This window comes from Manis javanica, chromosome 7 (assembly GCF_040802235.1).
Source record: "Manis javanica isolate MJ-LG chromosome 7, MJ_LKY, whole genome shotgun sequence".
In the NCBI taxonomy this organism is placed as follows: domain Eukaryota; kingdom Metazoa; phylum Chordata; class Mammalia; order Pholidota; family Manidae; genus Manis; species Manis javanica.
The window spans coordinates 103,376,064-103,392,802 of NC_133162.1; the positions used below are offsets into that span (position 1 = coordinate 103,376,064).

The 16,739-nt window shown below is 36.9% G+C and overlaps 1 protein-coding gene across 12 annotated transcripts in view; it reads right to left on the bottom strand.

The window, feature by feature from the left end:
• Window positions 1-16,739, bottom strand: part of NCKAP5 (NCK associated protein 5) — a 942,960-nt gene that overhangs the window by 825,935 nt on the left and 100,286 nt on the right. For 8 of the 12 annotated variants that reach the window (XM_073241347.1, XM_073241344.1, XM_073241341.1 and 5 more), the window contains one exon: window positions 5,642-5,690. The exons of the other annotated variants lie outside the window; for them this stretch is intronic. The gene's annotated coding sequence lies outside the window, so the exon portion shown is untranslated. The remainder of the gene's footprint in view (window positions 1-5,641; window positions 5,691-16,739) is intronic. 12 annotated transcript variants of the gene reach the window in all.

Genomic DNA, 16,739 nt, shown 5'->3' on the forward strand with positions numbered 1-16,739 from the left:
CTGCTTCCTTCCCAAGCCTACTGCCAGACATGGGAGACCCTTGTTGGAGCGGGGCAGATCATCTCCATGTAGATGGGATAAAATTGCATCTCTTCAGTTTATTATTCAGCCAGCTTACCAAGTCTAGCCAGCCACCCATACTCCCTCTTAGAGAGAGTTTCCTCTCAGTCAAGAAGCAATTAGATCTACATATTTGCCCAAATCAAACAAGTGAGACAACACTGGATTAGATCGGAGGACAGGATTGAAAGGGACTGAGGATGTGAGACTCTCTGAAGAAGCCTTCCTGTGAATAACAAATACTGTACATTATGAAATACATTTGAAGATTCCTAAGGGTATTTTAATGCCCCCAAAGTTTAAATATGACAAAGCATGAGAAAAAGCACCCATAATTATAAAAGTCCAACCTTAAATTTACTAAAGAAAATGGTGAAATGCCTAAGCACTTGCTTAGAAAGAATGCATATCCCAGACAAGCATGATTCAAATTCTTCCATCACTGCTGATATATCCCACCAAGGAGCCACAAGGAAATCCCCATGTGTACTTTCTTGCAGGGTGAGTATGGGACGAATTTTAATGACAACATCATAGTTATGTCCTTCAGTCATGTCCTGATAGCTCAATACTGATGAAACCCTGTAATAACTTACTGATATTAACTCACATTTTGTTAGAAAATTCCTACTCCTATATCAAGGTTCAGTGATTCAGGAAACTTTTTTATTTTAATCTGTGGATCTGGTGAATACCTAATGTGACTCTGATTTAAACATTTCATCTGTTTCCAAGATAAAATTATTTATTCTATTTGATGACACTCTTAAAAGTGGCTTCTTTTCACATCAAACAACTCAACTGAAATAGAAGTACACGTCTAGAGTCCTTATTGAAACTCACTAACAACCTTTTATTTTTCAACATATCTTTTCTAACGCTTAAATAACTTTGCTTTCTAAAGATATGTTTCAGCCATTTTCAAATATTTTTCATCCACCTTGTGAGAAGGGTTTGTAAGAGTGTATAAAATTAATATATTAACTATATATTCATTATTTAAGAGAATATAGAACTAACCACCAAATTAACTACTAGCTCTTTTTTAGGCATTTTACTAAAAAGTAAATTCTATTTGCAGAGATGTCCGAAATGCTGAGGATCAAGGAAAGGAGGATCACATGCATTTTTGGTGAAGTTAAAGGGGCAAGAGTTCAGAATGAGTTTCACAGTTCATAGTAACAAATTTTATCCATTAAAATAAAAAATAGCAACATTGCTCTTTTGATCAAAAATGTTATGCCCTACAGACCTGGTACTTCTTTAGTATTAGTACCTTAGAGTCAGAGGACAATAGCTTATAGGCAGACACACAGTCATAATGAGCACATTGTGGAATTGGAGAGTTGCTTTCTTGCCATGGAAAGGAAAGAGGACTAGCATCACCAGGACCAAACTAAGAGGCAGGCTGCTCAGCGTGGCTCTGCACCACCCAGCATGCCACCTGGGACAAACCTGACCCCTCTCCACGTGTATTCTCTCTAGGTGAAATAGGGACAGCAGTCCTAGCCTGACTGCCCCCATGGTTTCTTTTGAATTCAATGTCGATGGTAGAGGCAAGTATATAGTATCATAATTGAATACTGTCAGTCTCACATTTTCCATTTTTCTTCAGATGCCCTCACAATTATCTTCCTAAAACAAAGTTAGATCACATAACTTTCACCTTCAGAGACTCTTAATTGCCTATTATCTAGAGAATAAAGTTCAAACTCTTTACATAGTATTCAAGATCTCTCATGGTATGCAGGTTTCTCCTATTACCTCTCTCTGTGTTCCCAGAATAATGAATTTATTGGCACATTTTCAGCATTTCATGCATGTACCTTCATACTGGGTCTTTGCACAAACTATCTAGTCATCTACTAACAAAATCTAGCTCCTTCTCAGCATTCAGGCCAAATGTAACATTCCCTTAAAGATATTTTCCCTGACATCATTCATCCATTCAATTATTATAAAGTGATTTTTATGTGCCAAGCATCAGAATTATATAATTTTCTTTCCCCTACAATGGCATTTTATTGTCTTTCTAATGGAATTCTAATGTCAGCCTGCTTGGTGGGGTTTTTATTACTTTACCACTAGATTGGAAGATCTTTGAGGAAAGAAATTATTCACGTTTCACCCATGCTAGTGCATAGAAGGCAACTGATTAATGTTTGTTTAATGAATAAACTGTGTTTTGCTCATCTCAAAATCCTCACAGTTTTGTTATATAGGATGGAAGCAAAGTTGAGACTATGGCCACTCTTCCCGATTTGCTCTTCCTCAAAGACAACCATTCTAACTTCATGTCTAGGATAATCTATATGGATGGCTTGGCCCCCTCCATCATGCTGGCCCACCAGAGCTGGGTTTTATATCCCAAACCTCACCAAGATAGTGAATAAGAAAGTTGTAGAGACATAATAATGATCCATCACAAATTTTGGTAACTTTTCCCAGAATGATAAAGTTCACACATTTGGAGAGGGTATGTCAAGAGTGACTCATAACAAATAACAATAATAATAAGGCAATTAGTAGAAAAGAGGGTACCACCCATACAGAGCATTTCCTTAAGAATTTTATTTTAGATTCCTAGGTCAGCATCATTCTGAAGAAATGTACATTTTAACCTTTAAAAGCTTACTTAATCCCAGCAGAAGGCAACTGATCTAAGAGAAGCTGGAGTCCTTTCCTGTTTTCTAGGGTCTCCTTCATCCTCATTGTCAATAAATAACATCAATATTCTACCCACAATTCATGTTGACTAGGGGTTATTGCTCTTAAATCATTTTTCTCTCCTTAATGCCATGGAAAGAAACACAATGGGCTTATTTCTGTGCAAAATTGTGACCTGATGGCTGCAAGAGGCATATTTCTTGTATAATAGCCAATCTTGCAAGTACCCTGACATCCAGAGAACTGATGAAAGAGACAAAGGAGGTAATAAACTGTTCAGATGAAGATGAATTGGAAATGTATTTGTATGGTGGCAGTGTGTGTCTTAGGAATACACTGGGAAGGTGAGGAGAAGGGAGGCTGGAAGAGATAATTTCTCGACTCTGGACTAAAGGACCAAAGGATAGTCTAAGAGCCCCTCACTATTACTGTCCAGGCATCTCTGATCTCCATACTGCCACCAAAAATAGCAATCACTACCCAAAAAGGGGGGTACTTTCCTCTCAGTGTGCCATGCTACACACCCAATATCCAGAAGAAGAGTTAATAGTCTAATTTGCAAGTGAAAAATGAAGCTGTTCAAATGGTCTGGCCGTAGTCCACTGGTTAAAAGCTAATAAGTGTATGTATACATGCATACACACATACATACTACACCAAAGCTTTTAAAAATTGACAGAAAGAAAACATGACAAAATGTTTACAGTGCTTGTTCCCCAGTGATAGAATACTATAGGTTATTTTACCTTCTTTCTATCTATCTATATTTTCTACAGCAAACTCTTTTTCAAATAAAAATTTTTCTTTAAAAGTCTCCTTTTTATTAGAAATTCTTTCCACTGACAAAGATTTCCAAGAAAATAAAATCTGTATTGGTCAGAGGAGATGGAAGGGTTAACAAGGTGCTTTAGTAAGAAGGGAAGAATACAGAGTCTTTGTTTTCAGGGCTTTTGGGGGCTTTTGTACTTTTTCTTTTCTGTTCTTAGAAATGTGAGAGTGACCTCCTGCCCAGAGAAATGACCTTGGATTTAAATTTGAAATACTAGCACAGTCTGAATGCCTGAAAAGGGGCATTGCATTTGAGAACAGGAGGTGAAGTGTCCCTCTGTTCTTTATTGACACATGATGCATCCATTAGATCACTTGCAAGATGCTGCATCTCTCAGAGACCCCTCCATCTCTGCTGGATGCAAAAAGCACTTCTCATCCCCTTCCCCTGTCCTCAAAGTCGCAGTAGCCTAGTCTTCAAGGTGAGACCCAGAATGTGGCAGAGAGAAGGCAGGTGGTTATTTGAGAAGAATTCACCCTTTCATTTTATTGCTTTCTTTTGCCGCATCTGTTAGGATGGCAGGTTCACGGGCCTCTCAGTTTCCCAGGTTCTGTGCTTTCATTTGTTTGCTTAGCTGTCAGTCAGAGGAGACAAAAGAATTCTCCCCTTTAAAGGTTCCTTGTGTTTTTTTTTTTGTCTTTCTTTTATCTTAAAAATTATAGCAAGACTTCTTACCCCCATGAAATGACATGATGTCTGAGATTTGCTTTAAAATTTTCTACCCAAGATGAAAAGACTGGGTGAGCAACTAACAGCCTCTCCCTGTAGGCTCCCACAGGCTGTTAGAGAGCTTTCACTTCTAAGTGACAGAGGCTAAAACTTCCTTTCTCCTATTAAACCCTCTTCAAATAATCCTTGTTTTCAAATTTCTAATCTTTTTTAGTACCAACTGTCCAGGATGGTGGGTTTTGATCTAATATGTTCACTTACAGCACAGCCTATGTAGAAATGGCTAGCAGTATCCTATAGAATGTGGGTCTACTTACCACCTATAGATTTCAGCTTTGGTATGTCAGCTAATATTCTCAGGCATCAGGATGGGCATTTCAACACTGTTCTGTGGTCACGTATGTACAATTACTATTTTGCTCACAAATAAAAGAGTAACATTTCTCTCAGTAGATAGCTCAATACTTACTTAATCTGGCTACCATCATAGGATATAACAGACTTCCCATATTCTTGAGAACCTCAACACCATTGATGATCTTGGAATTCACAGGGAAGATAAGATGGAAATTCAAAATGAGAAAATGCCAAACAAACTTCTAGAGTGATACCCCAAGTTTAATTATGGAAATAAGATATCATTGTATAAAGAAAAACAGAAGTTGGCATTGGCTAGAATATCTGGACTTAGTTTTACAACAAATGACACAACTAATTTATTCCCACAGAAAAAAAGCAAAATCTGAATTAATTAAGAGTATCTGGGTTGAAGAGGCATATCTTTCTTTATTGCTATATGATCTCCAACTGTAAATACTCTAAACACTGGTTTTTACTAAAATATTTATAAGTGTGGCACTTCATTACATATCCTGAAGTACTTTTTAAACTGCAAAATGATGAAGAAATATGATACCATGATCACCAAGTTCATCTTTTATTTTTTATGATTTTAAGCTCTTTTTAACAATCAATGTAAACATTCTCTCTGAAGAACTCCATTTCCCTTTGTCTCCTTGTTAATACACTGATTCTAAGAAATGCTAAGAAAAATACAGATATAAGTTTTGGCCACAATATGGTAATGTGGCAAGGAACTGGATCAGATTAATGCCAAGAACTACTTTTGTTTTGTCTCCTTGACCTATAAGACTGACAGAATAGATATAAAGCCTTCTACAATGCTGTCCTTAAGAGGGTTTTACTGTTCAATAACTCTGTCCACTCAGAACGTATATTGAGCACCTACCACAAAGCACTGGTAAGCAACCAGTACTAAGAAGGAATACCTCAGAATGGATGCTACAGAGTGGATTCCCACGAAGGAAAATGACAGCATTAAGAAAGCAAAAAGCAAAAACAAACAGTTTATGAGGGCTAGGTGGAGTATCCCAGAGCTGAATGAGTTAGACTTACATATCCAGACAGTCCCTTGAAGATCCCTTCTCCTTCCTTCCCCAGAATCCTAGAAAAGTCACAGGACAGTAAAGTCAAAGCCTGTGTCAGATGCAGACATTCCCCCTGCACCATCTCTATCCTTTGATGGAATTATTTCCCTAACTGGAAAGCTCACAATATGAGAATGGCCTGCTCCACTCTTCTAATGTTCACTGGATACAAAAGTACTTTGTAATGGGAAGGATTTATACAGATGTCCAATGCTATGATGATTGAGAAAGATTTTCTTTATGAAGACTTTATTCTCCATCCATACAAGGCCAGGACTAAAATTAAGGTTGCAGGAACAGTAGCTCAATAGTATTTATCTAGCTCCACCTCTCATCAAAGAATTTCAGCTCCTATTCAATTTGTCAGAATAACTCAGGAAGTATCTTATAATAGCTTGAAAATAGAATCATCTAGGATATGAAAAAGAGTTAGAGACTTCTAACACAATTTTTTGGCTATGATGTGAAACTAGCCACAAGCCTCCTGTCGGTTCCAGAGGCATCTATACTATTTCTTGAAGCTAACTGAGAAAAGTCCTCTACAGCTGCCTTTGTTCCACGTGGGGCCTCACTCTGTTCTGAGGCCTCCTTCTTCATTCTCTTCCCTGTTTTGAGGTGGTCCAGCAGTCCCTTCAATGAAGTAGGAAAGCGGCTCTTGTCCAACCCTGAACAGCACATGACTATACTTAAACTATAAAACAGGAGTTGGTTGCATTCTTGGAAGATTAACAGAAACTTGAAGAAAGAACTCTTTTACTTTTGTCTCCCTCTTTCTCAAACCTCTTGCATGAGTCCTTGGAGAAAGCACTCAATCTTCTGAAGCAGCCCTCTCCCATGATCCACTGACAATAAACAAAGTTCTGCCCCCCAGGTGTTGTCTCTGAGGAGGAGTTTCTACCCATGAGCTTCTCAGCCCCTCCTACAAATACATCCCAGTAGAGATGTGCCATACACCTCCAGACTCCTGGAGTAGGACCACCACAGACCAGCAATGCTCCATCCTCCACTTCCTACCTCTGTTTTCTGTTCAGGGCACAATTTCAGACACTAGAATTTTGACAGCATAGCTGATGGGATTAAAAGGTTCAGAGCCACTGTAAATAAGTTGGCAATAATTATAACACAATTGCTACCCAGTGTCTTCCAGTGCATATAAAAGCATTCAGTTATTGCACTATTCATTTGCTCCCCCTTCAGCATTATGATGCTATTTGAGTGGAACCATTTCCTGTCCTAAGAATTCCAATAGACTCAGGATTCAGGACTCTGACATATTTCAGCACACATGTGATGATTTTAGATGCCATATTATACATATCATTCTTTTAATGATACTTTTAATTTAATGTTCCAACTATGAGATACAGATACAAGAGAAGAGTTTTAGAGTTAAAATATTCACAGATTGGTCAAAATTTAGCAATCTCTAAAATCTGAAAGCAAAATGAAACAAAGTAATCTATGTCTGGGTTGGTATAATGTGTAGACAGGAACCAGTGACTTTCACTGAACATTCTTAGTGGAATATATCCTAAGATATAGTCACACACACACACGCACACCTGAACTAAATAACTAACAATAAACTCTTTGTAGTAATCAATTGTTGAAATAGGTTCAGCAGTTATTCTGAGACTACTGCATGTATATTGTAAAATAAAGCAAATTAGTAATTATGTTGGTGTCATTACAAATTGATTTTTAGATTTTCAAAAAGAAATACCCGTGTAAGATTAGTATGGCTAAGTTAAATTTCTGTAGTCCTGAATGTGAAGCAGAAGAACCTATTTCAATTCACAATATATTTTATCTTAAATATAATACACATATTTTTGGACTCTGAATAATGAAAAAGCCCTGGAAACAATGACCAACCCATTAGCAATGAGCCTCCCCTAGAACTCAGACTGGGCTTTCCAAATACCAATTTCCACCAGAAGGAACCAGGGTTCCTCATGTAAATAAATGACCACAACATGAAGCAGCAGATATATACAAAGGGAGACTGACACATCTTGTCATGCCAGAGACCAAGGAAGTCTCACTTCTAAGACCATGCCAAAAGGATTCAGAAGCTAACTCAAAGGGCTCCTACTGGCCAACATGAGAAACATATGAAAATAATAATATTAGCTGCAGCTGTGTTAATCAATCTGTGACTCACACAGAAGCAGCAGACTGAAAGATTTACTGATTAACTTTGAGACGTGCTAGAGTGGCAGGGATCTGTGGGAACGTTCTCTGACAGACACCATTTTTCTTACTCTCCCTCAACCTAGTTGGCCAAAGTCAGTTCTGACTCTTTGTATCTACCATGCCAGCACTGCTTACTCCACCCTAGTATTCCCATACAGAGTGGCCCTGATAACATGCCTAGCCAACAGGTGTCCCACCAAAGCAACTACCACTCCAGGAGGGAAGGAGTTAGCTCCATCCACCAGCATTCTTGCAGTAGTCCTGCTGGTCACTGCTGAGACACAGGCTGACAGCTGGCCCAGCTCACCAGTGCACTGCAGGGGCTATAGCCAAGGCTTTCAGCCACCACACTGCAAGGAAGAAAAGCCACCACACTGCAAGGAAGTCTGGAGTAGTCACACTGATCATTGCTGACTGCCAGGCAGAGGGCCAGCCTCACCCACCAGCCTGCTCACAGCAGTCATGGCTCAGCCACAATAGGAGAGTGCACACAGCCTAAAAAGGGGACATCCCTGGAGCACCTGGTCCTGGTAATCAGGGAATACTGTATTAATGGGCACTAAAGGATGCTTACCACAAAAGGCTACTGCTTCCAGACCAGAAGATATAGATGACCTACATAGAAACAAAGAGAGCCAGACAAAATGAAGCAGCAGAGGAACATGATCCAAATGAAAGAATAAGACAAAAAATGCAGAAAAAAATTGTTAAATGAAGCAGAGATAAGTAGTCCACCAGATAAAGAGTTCAAAGTAGTGGTCATAAAGAGAATCACCAGACTGGAGAGAAGAGTGGAAGAACTCAGTGAGAACTTCAACAAAAAGATAAGAACTATAAAAAAGAACCAGTTAGAGCTGAAAAATATATCAACTGAAATGTAAAATACACTAAAGGGAATCAAAAGCAAATTAGAGGATGCAGAAGAATGGATCAGTGATCTGGAAGACAGGGTAGTGGAATGCAAACAAGCTGAGCACCAAAAAGGGAAAGGAATTTTTTTAAATGAGAAGATGCTCAAAGATCTATATGACAACTTTAAGCCAAACAACATTAGCATAATAGGGATCTCAGAAGGAGAAAAGAAAGGGACAGAAAACATGTCTGAAGAAATAATAGCTGAAAATCTCCCTAAGCTGGGGAAGGAAACTGACATCCAGGTCCACGAATCACAGAGAACCCCAAACAAGAAGAACCCCAAGACACATAGTAATTAAAATAGCAAATATTAAAGATAGAAAATCTTAAAAGCAGCTAGGGAAATCCCATAGGCTATCAGCTGACTTTTTAGCAGAAAGTTTATGGGACAGAAGGGAGTAGTATGATATATGCAAAGTGCTGAAAGAAAAAAAAAAAAGAAACCTACAACCAAGAATACTCTGCCCACAAATGTTATCATTCAGAATTGGAGAGATAGAGTTTCACAGATAAACAAAAGTTCAAAGAATTCATCACCAATAAACTGTCCTTACAAAAATATTAAAGGTGTTTCTTTAAATGAAAAAGAAAATTTTATTACTAAAGGTGGTGAAATTAAGAAAAGTAAAAATTTACTGGTAAAAATATACAGTAAAGTTGGCCAAACAATCATCTACAAAGCTAGTATGATTTTCAATAGACGAAAGTAGTAAAACCAATTATTTACACAAAAATTAGTCAAGGGTTGCACAAAATACAAAAAAAATGTAAATTAGGACATTGTATACATAAAATATACAAAAGGAATAATAAAAAATACTGCTTTTAGAACATGTTCATACTTAAGTTACTATCAACCTAATCTAGACTGCTATATACGTATAGGAACCTATATATGAACCTCATGGTAACAAATCAGAAACATATAATAAATAAATGAAAAATTAAAAGAAATCCAAGCATAACACTAACAAAAGTCATCAAATCAAAAGGGAAGAGAGCAAGAGGAGAAACAAGGAACTGAAAAAAACTACCAGAAAATAACTAGAAAACAGTTAGTAAAATGACAGTAAGTACATACCTATTAATAATTACTTTAAATGTCAGTGGACTAGACGCTCCAATCAAAAAAGACAGAGTGGCTTAATGGATATAAGAAGAAGACCTGTCTGTATGGAGCCTACAAGAGACTCACTTCAGATCTAAAGACACATATAGAGTGAAAATAAAGGGATAAAAAATATATTCCATGCAAATGGCAGTGAAAAAAAAAACACTCCAGGAACAATATCTTTCAGACAAAATATACTTCAAAACCAAGAATGAAACAAAAGACAAGGAAGGGTATTACATAATGATAAAGGGATCAATCCAACAAGAGAATATGACAATTATAAATATCTATACATCCAACAGAGGCACACCTAAATATATAAAGCAAAAATTAACAGACATAAAAGGGAAAAATTGACAGTAATATAATGATAGTAGGGGACTTTAACTACACTTACATCAAAGAATAGATCATTGAGACAGAAAATCTGGAAAATCTGGCTTTGAATGACACATTAGACCAGATGGACTTAACAAACGTATACTGAGCATTCTAACCAGAATACATATTCTTCTCAAGTGCACATGGAATGTTCTCCAGAACAGATCACATATTAGGACACAAAACAAGTCTCAATAAATTTAAGATTGAAATTGTATCAAGCACCTTTTTAGACCACATATGAAACCAGAAATCAACTATTAGAAAAAAACTGGAAAAAAACACAAATACACAGAGGCTAAACAACATGCTTATAAGTATTAATGGTCAATGAATAGATAAAAAAGGAAATCAAATAATACATGGAGACAAATGAAAACAGAAACACAACAGTTCAAAATATGTGGATTGCAGCAAAAGGGGTTCTAAGATGGAAGTTTATAGTGATACAGGTTTACCTCAGAAATAATCTAACCTTATGACCAAAGGAAGTAGAAAAAAAAAAAGCAAATCCCAAACTTTGTAGAAGTAGAGACATAATAAAGATCAGAGCAGAAATCAATGAAATAGAGAATAAGAAAATAAAAAAAATCAATAAAACTAGGAGCTAGTTTTTTGAAAAGATAAACAAAATCGGCAAGCATTTAGTTAAACTCATCAAGAAAAAAGAAAGAGGACTCAAATAAAATCAGAAATAAAAGAGAAGGTACAACTGACCCCAAAGAAATTCAACAGATTATAAGAGAATTCTAAGAAAAATTATATGCCAACAAATTGAACAATATAGAAGAAATGGATAAATTCCAGAAGCATATAATCTTCCAAGAATGAATTAGGAAGAAATAGAAAATCTGAATAGGCTAATTATCAGTAACATAATTGAATTGATAATTAATAAGCTCCCAAAATTTAAATCCAAGATCAGATGGCTTCATAGTGAATTATTTGAAACATTTAAAGAGTTTAAACCTATCATTCTCAAACTATTCAAAAAATAGAGGAGAAAGGAATGCTTCCAAATTTATTCCATGAAGCCACTGTTACTCTTTTACTAAAACCAGACACTACCAAAAAAATATAAAAAGAGAAAATTACAGCCAATATCCCTGGTGAACACAGACATAGAAGTCCTCAACAAAACACATTAACAAAACAAACTCAAAAATACATTAATAGGATCCTTCACTATAACCATGTATATTTTATTTCAGGGATTCACAGATGGTTCAGTATCCACAAATCAATCAATATAATATTCCACATTAACAAAAGAAATAATTAAAATCATATGATCATCTCAACAGATGTTGAAATAGCATTTGGCAAGATTCAACATCCATTCATGATAAAAACTCTCAATAAAGTGGGTATAGAGGGAACATAACTCAATATAATAAAGGCCATATATGACAGACCATAGCTAACATCAAAATCAATAATAAAAAGCCGAAATTCTTTCCTGTCAGATCAGGAACATTACAAGGATGTCTAGTCTTATCAGTTTTATACATCATAGTACTGGAAGTCCTAACCACAGCAATCAGACAAGAAAAGGAAATTAAAGGCATTCAAGTTGACAAGAAAGAAGTAAAACTGTCACCATTTGCATATGACATGATACTATACAAAGAAAACCCTAAAGACTCCACCAAAAAAACTATTAGAATTAATAAATGAATTTAGAAAATTCACAGAATACAAAATCATCACACAGAAATCTGTTGCATTTTTTTTTTGAGAGGGCATCTCTCATATTTATTGATCAAATGGTTGTTAACAACAATAAAATTCTGTATAGGTGAGTCAATGCTCACTGCACAATCATTAATCCACCCCAAGCCTAATTCTCGTCAGTCTCCAATCTTCTGAAGCATAACGAACAAGTTCTTCATGGTGAACAAATTCTTACATAGTGAATAAGTTCTTACATGGTGAACAGTACAAGGGCAGTCATCACAGAAACTTTCAGTTTTGATCACACATTATGAACTATAAGCAGTCAGGTCAAATATAAATATTCGTTTGATTTTTATACTTGATTTATATGTGCATCCCACATTTCTCCCATTATTATTATTATTTTTTATTTTTAATAAAATGCTGAAGTGGTAGGTAGATGCAAGATAAAGGTAGAAAACATAGTTTAGTGTTGTAAGAGAGCAAATGGAGATGATCAGGTGTGTGCCTGTAGACTATGTGTTAATCCAAGCTAGACAAGGGCATTAAAACATCCATGGATGCAGAAGATTTCTCTCAAAACAGGGGGGGGGGTGAGGTTCTAAGCCTCACCACTGTTGATCCCCAATTTCTCACCTGATGGCCCCCCTGCAACTGTGCCTGTCTTAGGTTGTTCCTCCCTTGAGGAATCTTACCTGTCTCTGGCTAACCAGTCATCTTCTGGGGCCATACAGGGAGATGTGAAGTTGGTAAGTGAGAGAGAAGCCATATTGTTTGAAAAGGTTAGCTTTTTACTTCTTTCCAGATTTATGCCCTGTGGCTTCTATGCCCAGCATTTGTCTTGAGGTATCTTTACCACTTGAAGGAATTATGATACTCGGTAAATTCGATATGAGACATGAATTCTATTTAAGGGTTGTAATCAGGAAGGAAGAAGAAAAGTTATAGAGGTAGCAGACGGAAGAAAACATGGGAGGATTGATTATTTCTTTGACATATCTTCTTGTAGAGTAACTTAAGCATGTATAGGTTTTAAACTACTAATTAAATTGTGCACACACATTAACATAATAGGAATACAGTTACATAACCAAAGCAGATCTATAATTACCAGCCATCTCCAGTGAAGCCAAGAAAACCAGTTAGGCACCCTGGGCATTTGTGAAAATTTGTCTATGATATGATGGATATTGTCCAACTGTACTTGAACAGTCTGAGAGAAATCAGACAAATTAAAACAACCCATTCCTGGGAACTGTTCACATCCCATATGTTCTTTTAACAGTAGATAGTCTGTAGTTGTAAAATTTTGGAGCGCTACAACTTGCACTTCTAATTCTTGGTTGTGTTCCAACAGTATAGATCCAGTCAAATTTTTTGTTTTACTGAAAGCACAGGCCAGCTTAGATATCTCCTTCTTCATTCCAATGGCAAGTACAGAGAACCGGTGGGATGGATGCAGCTACAACTGCAGCATCACCTGGATCTTTGTTGAAGTTTTTTGATGATCATCTTCTGGTATGACTCTTCCAGAGAGTGCTGATGTTGGAAGTTCTTCTTCATACGGTATCTTAGTTCATTTTCTGGGTAGCCAAATTAGGCTTTGATCCTCTGTATAAACACAAACAGACCCTTTGCCCACATTTGATATGCCCTTTATACCATTGTGTAGAACTCATTGGAGGTCACCACACAGGAATTGCTTTTTTTTTTTTTTTAGGAGAAAGGAATATTACCAGAAAAGTGTACCTCCATAGCCGATCATCTGACACCCTTTAAGTGATCAAAATTAAGGATATTTAAAGCATGCCTTTAAGTGATCACAATTAAGGATGTTTAAAGCATGCATTAATCATTGATTTACAGTTAGTTTTATCCTATCAAGGTGTAATCCCCCTTTCTTTCTTTCTTTTTTTTTTTTATCTTTAATCTACACTTATATGAAGAATATTATGTTTACTAGGCTCTCCCCTATACCAGGTCGCCCCTATAAACCCCCCCTTTACAGTCACTGTCCATCAGCATAGCAAAATGTTGTAGAATCACTACTTGTCTTCTCTGTGTTGTACAGCCCTCCCCTTTCTCCCTCCCCCCCATGCATGCTAATCTTAATACCCCCTTTCTTCTTCCCCCCCCTTAGGCCTCCCTACCCATCCATCCTCCCCAGTCCCTTTCCCTTTGGTACCTGTTAGTCCATTTTTGGGTTCTGTAATTCCACTGCTGTTTTGTTCCTTCAGTTTTTCCTTTGTTCTTATACTCCACAGATGAGTGAAATCATTTGGTATTTCTCTTTCTCTGCTTGGCTAATTTCACTGAGCATAATACCTTCCAGCTCCATCCATGTTGCTGCAAATGGTAGGATTTGCCCTCTTCTTATGGCTGAGTAGTATTCCATTGTGTATATGTACCACATCTTCTTTATCCATTCATCTACTGATGGACATTTAGGTTGCTTCCAATTCTTGGCTATTGTAAATGGTACTGCAATAAACATAGGGATGCATCTGTCTTTCTCAAACTTGATTGCTGCGTTCTTAGGGTAAATTCCTAGGAGTGGAATTCCTGGGTCAAATGGTAGGTCTGTTTTGAGCATTTTGATGAACCTCCATACTGCTTTCCACAATGGTTGAACTAATTTACATTCCCACCAGCAGTGAAGGACGGTTCCCCTTTCTCCACAGCCTCGCCAACATTTGTTGTTGTTTGTCTTTTGGATGGCAGCCATCCTTACTGCTGTGAGGTGATATCTCATTGTAATTTTAATTTGCATTTCTCTGATAATTAGCGATGTGGAGCATCTTTTCTTGTGTCTGTTGGCCATCTGTATTTCTTTTTTGGAGAACTGTCTGTTCAGTTCCTCTGCCCATTTTTTAATTCGATTATTTGCTTTTTGTTTGTTGAGGCATCTGAGCTCTTTATATATTTTGGATGTCAAGCCTTTTTCGGATCTGTCATTTACAAATATATTCTCCCATACTGTAGGGTTCCTTTTTGTTTTATTGATGGTGTCTTTTGCTGTACAGAAGCTTTTCAGCTTAATATAGTCCCACTTGTTCAGTACAGAAGCTTTTCAGCTTAATATAGTCCCACTTGTTCATTTTTGCTGTTGTTTTCCTTGCCCAGGGAGATATGTTCAAGAAGATGTCACTCATGTTTATCTCTAAATGGTTTTTGCCTATGTTTTTTTCTAAGAGTTTTATGGTTTCATGACTTACATTCAGGTCTTTGATCCATTTTGAATTTACTTTTGTGTATGAGGTTAGACAATGGTCCAGTTTCATTCTCCTACATGTAGCTGTTCAGTTTTGCCAGCACCATCTGTTGAAGAGACTGTCATTTTGCCATTGTATGCCCGTGGCTCCTTTATCAAATATTAATTGATCACATATATTTGGGTTAATTTCTGGAGTCTCTAATCTGTTCCATTGGTCTGTGGTTCTCTTCTTGTGCCAGTACCAAATTGTCTTGATTACTATGGCTTTGTAGTAGAGCTTAAAGTTGGGGAGTGAGATCCCCCCTACTTTATTCTTCTTTCTCAGGATTGCTTTGGCTATTCGGGGTCTTTGGTGTTTCCATATGAATTTTTGAATTATTTGTTCCAGTTCATTGAAGAATGTTGCTGATAATTTGATAGGGATTGCATCAAATCTGTATATTGCTTTGGGCAGGATGGCCATTTTGATGATATTAATTCTTCCTAGCCATGAGCATGGGATGAGTTTCCATTTGTTAGAGTCCCCTTTAATTTCTCTTAAGAGTGACTTGTAGTTTTCAGGGTATAGGTCTTTCACTTCTTTGGTTAGGTTTATTCCTAGGTATTTTATTCTTTTTGATGCAATTGTGAATGGAATTGTTTTCCTGATTTTTCTTTCTATTGGTTCATTGTTAGTGCATAGGAAAGCTACAGATTTCTGTGTGTTAATTTTGTGTCCTGCAACTTTGCTGTATTCCGATATCAGTTCTAGTAGTTTTGGAGTAGAGTCTTTAGGGTTTTTTATGTACAATATCATATCATCTGCAAATAGTGACAGTTTAACTTCTTCTTTACCAATCTGGATTCCTTGTATTTCTTTGTTTTGTCTGATTGCTGTGGCTAGGACCTCTAGTACTATGTTAAATAACAGTGGGGAGAGTGGGCATCCCTGTCTAGTTCTCGATCTCAGAGGAAAAGCTTTCAGCTTCTCACTGTTCAGTATAGTGTTGGCTGTGGGTTTATCATATATGGCCTTTATTATGTTGAGGTACTTGCCTTCTATTCCCATTTTGCTGAGGGTTTTTATCATGAATGGATGTTGAATTTTGTCAAATGCTTTTTCAGCATCTATGGAGATGATCATGTGTTTTTTGTCTTTCTTTTTGTTGATGTGGTGGATGATGTTGATGGATTTTCGAATGTTGTACCATCCTTGCATCCCTGGGATGAACCCCACTTGGTCATGGTGTATGATCCTTTTGATATGCTGTTGAATTCTGTTTGCTAATATTTTATTGAGTATTTTTGCATCTATATTCATCAGGGATATTGGTCTGTCATTTTCTTTTTTGGTGGGGTCTTTGCCTAGTTTTGGTATTAGGGTGATGTTGGCTTCATAGAATGAGTTTGGGAGTATTACCTTCGCTTCTATTTTTTGGAAAACTTTAAGGAGAATGGGTATTATGTCTTCTCTGTGTGTCTGATAAAATTCCGAGGTAAATCCGTCTGGCCCCGGGGTTTTGTTCTTGGGTAGTTTTTTGATTACTGTTTCAATTTCTTTGCTTGTAATTGGTTTGTTTAACTTTTGTG